The following is a 6000-nucleotide window of genomic DNA, read 5'->3' as shown; positions in this document are numbered from 1 at the left end:
ACCCACACACAGGTTTCACTTCCCCCTGAAGAGGCAGCAAGTTCACACTTTATACACCAGGTGAAAAGTTCACACGGAGGTCAGAGCCCAGCCGTGCGCAAACACGAAAGACTAGATTGCGTCACACTCAGAAAGAAACCTTATTTGACGCATAATAATTGCACATGTAGACAATTTAATTTCTGTGTTTCCTTAAATGAATTGGATTGACTGGAACTGAATTGAATTAAGGGGCCTGCTGAAACAAGGGAAAAGAGACTTCAAGCGTAAATGACTGGGAACAGAAGTCATCGATTAAAACAGTGATAAGACATGGCATTATTTTTTGTATTAAATGTGTCTGTGCGGCATTTAAAGAGAACTTTGAAATAAAATTAAAAAATAGGAATGAAAAATCAAACAACCTCTTTGGTGGGCCAGAGAGGAAAATGTTCATATCAAGAATCTACCATTTAAATGTTATTACTGTGTGTGTGTGTCGGAGCGGCGCTCAGAGCAAGAGCAGCAGAAGGCAGCTGGGTTTGAGGGTGAGGGGGGTTGAATCTTTCTCATGGCCTCTCGGCCCGCGCTGGCCTTAAATTCAGTTCTATTGGTCGGAGGAGCTCAGGGACACAGTAACCACCACACACCCGAGACAGCAGCCACACAGGCATTCAGACACGCTGGAGGATATGAAGTTAGAGAGAGAGAGAGAGAGAGAGAGAGAGAGAGAGAGAGAGAGAGAGAGAGAGAGACGTTGATTGTCAATGTACAGTGTTAAATGAAAGTGTCAGTAACTCATGCACCAGTCAGCCAGTAGAGCGCTGAAGCATGGAGGTCCACTGCAGAGACAGACTCAGTGCCAGGCTGTTCTGCTAGTAAGAGTCTGCTCTCTGCTGGTGGAGATCAACACTGACAAGGCGATATTCTGAGCTCATTCAAGCAGCTTCTAAAATTTTTGAATCTTATATGACTTGATGTTAGCATTACAACAAAAAGGTAAATATTATATAGCCGTAATGACTTCAGCATGAATTTGAAAGGCTGTGGTTCTGCATAGTAATACACAAGGCCGATTTATCACCCGATACTTGGTCTTCCTGAAACTATATTGCACTGGTTGATTATGGTGCCAGCTTGACCTAACAGAAGTGGCAGCTTCAAAATCTACCAGCAGGATTCTAAATATTTTCTGTTTTAAAAAAATATCTTTTAATTTCAGATATTAATTCATAAAATTGTGTACATTTAATTCGTCATCACTCAAAGTACACTTATGCTTAATTTCACATTGAGTAATCAGGGCAATTTTATAATGTACAGTGCCATGCTTTTTTTCTGGCTTTATTTACAAGATAGTATAGAGTAAATAGGAAAGTAGGTATGCCTATCCTCATAGGATGGTAAACACTTTCTATTTTTAAAAACAATGTTAAATAATCAATTAAATTATTCTATTCATAATTTAATATATAAAGTAATACATTTTGTATACATTTATTTTGTTATCACTAATTATAATTATCCTGTATAGTTAACAATGAGTCAGTATCACAAAATGAGCCCTGTAACAGTATTGTATCACAATGAAGGAGTTTGTTTTGTGCAAATTACTGTCTAAACATACATTATAAAGCAATAAACTGAGATAGATTTTTGATTTGAGTTTATTATCTGAGAAGAAAGTGAAAGAAAATGTGACAAAAAAGTGCATAAAATAATTGCCAAAGCCAACAGTGAAACAGAATGGTCAATAGAGAATACAAAATATTTGACCAAAGAATAGCTGATCAATCAGAATCAAATGCATGCTTAGTAAATATCTCAGCATTATATCAGATTATGGCCATCCTACCCTCTAAATATTGGCATTAAACCTTTGAAAAACCACCCCAAATTTTTTTTTTCAATCAAAAACCTAATAGCAAAAAAAAATAAAATAAAAAAATAAAAAAAACAAAACAAAGAAAAAAGATTTAAGAAAAAGGTTAGGCTAATGTCCACTCTAACACCTATTTTCCTATCTACTCTATACTGTTCTAAAAAATAAAGCCAGAAGAACATACATATAAAAAGGTAAAGCACCATTAAAATAAAAGTATGGTACGTTCTAAAATTCGCTCCAATTACTCAATGTGAAATGAGGCATAAGTGTGCTTCTCAGTAGTATATCTTGAGTCTGATGGAAGGAAGCGGAGTCTCTGGGTGCTGTTTGAGCTCTGTTTAATGATCAGACCACTCTCATGCTCCTCATCAGTGTCAGGCTTTCTGTATATAAACCATGGAGAAGCAGTGGGCACTGAACCTTTGCCAAAAGCAGTGAAGTTTTACAAGACAGTAGTCAGGTGTGCCGGCGATCCAGAAATGACTAATAGCTGCCCCAGTGAATGTGGTCCTCAAAGATAAATACAGGTTTTTAATGGCTGTGATCCAGAACGTATGATTACAGTGCATAAGTGCTCTGGCTGGGTACAGTAGCACCTACTCATCAGCCATAAATCACCTCAAGTACTAACAAAGAGATAAGAGTGTTTCTCCATATTATACACACATATAAGTGGGATGTATATATAAGCCCTTTGTTAATAATGAGCAGGATTTTTATCAAACGAATCACCTGCTAATTCCTGTAATGGGACTCTTGCAGCCCAACAAAACTCTTTTGTACATATATATGTTTAAATATACATTGTCATATGAACAACCAGCTAGTAGCCTAAATAGACTGATGTAAGTTTCATAAACTAGAGTTTTAACATACTAACACATTAACGAAAAATGACTCGCGATTCAGTGAGAGAGTCTATTGGAGTAATCGCTGTGAGATGATCATAAGAGTAAGTCTGACTCGTACAGGGAAATGGAACAAATTTGAAGTGGTTGTGTCACGAAATTTTTCACTAACTTGTTAAAACAACCTGTTCATTAGAGTTATTTGCTAGTTAATTGGACTTCACAGTGTGCGCTGTTTTTATTGTCTTTATGAGAAGCATCTGATTACATATTGCATAGAAGTAAATTCCCCCAGCAGAGTTCAGAGCTCATTATAATGTGAGAAAAGGACGGCACACTGGTTCCGTCTCAACCTTAGAAATCAGCAACCACATCCAGACGCATGCACGTCATTCCATTGCCCTTTCTAAGAAAACCTCACTGAACACAGCTGAGGACACCACACACCTCAAAAAGCATATCGGCTTTGTTCTACCAGAACAGTTCCCACACAGGAGCTGTGTGTGCGCGCATGTGGCAAGCGCTGACGGGTGGCGGTAACCAAGGCAACAGAGTGATGATAACTCCCTTCCCACCGATACCAATCTCTCTTGCTTTCACCTCCAGCAGTTGGAGTGAGTCATGATGATGCATTCACCGTTTCCTGTGCAGAAACTCTCTCTGACCTCCAGTCAGACTTTCTTTTCCTGTTTCTGTTAAATATGGTGTTATATTTTTGTCATTTTGGGCACTGGGTAAAATTTTTTTTTTCTCCAATGAATTTATGGCAATATTGATTCTTAAAAGTCCCTCTTAAAAATCAATCTGCTCGTCCTATCAATGTTAAATGCATTTTAATGAAACTGCATAGTCTGGGCCCTGTTAATTTGTAAAATTTATATTTTCATAATGTACTAAATTAGGAGTTTCTTCATCGAATCTACAGTGCCAGCAGTCTTACTGAATGCAATGCATCCAAACCCAAAAATAACAGCAATATTTTTTTTTTTCTATTGCGTTGTCCTTGAGGACTGCATGCAGAAACAAACAGTGTGACCAGTGTAGTTCGATCCACACACAAGTGACTCTTATGAGCCGGTTCTTTTTTAGTGTGTCAAATACATACAGTGCAAAAATAATGCTTTTTGTTAGCTGGTTCTTTTAATGAATAGTTAAAAAAATTATTCTTACACATTTTGAAATACAGCTACCAAAAACGAATTAGAATTGAATCGGAATCCAAACCTTGGAGTTTGGAAAATGTGTAAATATAAGCTGTCCAGCTGAATCAGAATCGGAAAGCTTTTGAATCATGCCTGAGAGGGGAAATCTGAAAAATCTCCCTAATGAACTTAAAGACCAAAAAGAGAGGCTAATTGGAATTGAATCAGAATCGGAAGCTTTTGAATCATGCCTGAAAGGGGAAATCAGAAAAATCTCCCTAATTAACTTAAAGACCAAAAAGAGAGGCTAATTGGAATTTATGTAATGTTACAATTATTAAGTGACAAACAGTGATGTGACTCTGTACATAAAAAACAAGAACAAAAAAACATGAGCTTGTGAAAGTCTTTTTTTATGGAAGAAAAATCTATGCATTGTTGCTGAATACTTAGTTTTGAAGGATGAGAACATCTCTACTTGGCCATTGTGTGTATTTTCAGGTCTTTATTCTCTGGGAAGTCTGTGGTAGAAAATAACATCAGGGGATGCCCTGCATGACAATAAGATAAAGACATGCGCAGACAAACAAGTCACACTGGAGGGGGTGTGAGACAGTGTTACAATGTTTTATGTAGATGACTTATTGCATTTGATTCATACTGTACATTGGTCTTAGAATGGAGGATCCAGGCCTGGTCTACCTAGTAGGGGTCTAAAAACTTTTCTGGCAAAGGGCCTCTTTTCTGAGAGCAAAGCGTAGCAAAGACCCATAATACATATTGTATAAGACTTAGTATTGTATTCTAAGCCTGCTCTATAATAACCTGCATATACAGTATAGCCATATTAATGCATTCAAAAACTCAACTATTCAGAGACCTCACTGCCGACTGCCTATGACACTCTTCTGACATTTGAATGCAGTCAGGGCTAAGCAGCAAACATGGGTTTTCACATCTCATGATACGATCTGTCACTCTTTTTGGGCAAAAACAACCAGCCACAGTTCTCAGTTTCTCTGATAAAGGAACAGAAAGTGGACCATGATGTACACTAGCGGTGAATGAGATACTGGTTAATTTTACTATTAATACTATTGCACCAGAGCTTTGCAGAACTTTGTCTTCCTTCAGATGATACAGAGTTTACACATATAGACAAGGCTTCATGCAGAATAAGTGATGAGCAAGTGCAAGTGTCTTTTGAAGCATTTTGTAACATCATAAACTTCAGAAGATCAGATCAAAATATTTTTTTATTTATTTGTTTGTTATGAATCATATCTCAGGGTTGCCAGGTCTGCATAACAAAACAAACCCAACTGGAAGAAAACAGCTCGCAAAAGTAGCCTAGTTCTGCGGAAAAACCACAGGTGTTTGCCAAAGTGACATCAATATCAGTATTGCACCATAGTGGCAAACACAGATGTGACAGACTGCCATATTCACATAGACACACACACTCAGATATTCACTTCCCTTGTGCAAAATTATTTGCATTCTCTCTCTCTCTCTCTACACACACAAACATTCATACATAATAGTTATAATTTAAAATATGTATATATATTATTTTTTCAGTCTGGACTCAGTAAACATTTAAAATGGTAAAACATGGCCACTTTCTTTTCAACAAACTTTCAATTGTAACCGGTCTGTACACAAATCGCTCTCTACAATAAAGACCATTTAATTTTTAAATAATATTTAGCATTAACTATTGGATTTATTAACTATTGACTATATTAGATATAACGAGAAATATATTACATAACATGAACAAGTATTTTCAGAATATTATTAAGAATTTTTTTTTTTTCATTTCCTGACTTAAATCATCAGAAATATCTGTTGTGTATTTTATTTTCCTTATAAAAGTCAATGTGCTTGAACAAAAGCTTATTTAATTATATTAAAAGCAAATGAAAATTCTATTTTTAAATCTAATTGGCCTACTATTTCATTTCTTGTGAACTGCAACCATATCTCTTGAATCAACTCATAATTTCAATAACTCAGAAGTGGAAACAAAAAGGCAACGAGAGTTAATTATATAAAAATGATACTTGTTTTCTTAAAATATATGATTTTCACTGCGACTGCTCCAAAACGAAAAGAGCGGCACTGCCTCTTTAGGTTATATCAT

The sequence above is a fragment of the Carassius carassius genome, chromosome 41 (genome assembly GCF_963082965.1).
Source record: "Carassius carassius chromosome 41, fCarCar2.1, whole genome shotgun sequence".
Classification (NCBI taxonomy): domain Eukaryota; kingdom Metazoa; phylum Chordata; class Actinopteri; order Cypriniformes; family Cyprinidae; genus Carassius; species Carassius carassius.
Note: the sequence above shows the minus strand (reverse complement) of the source record.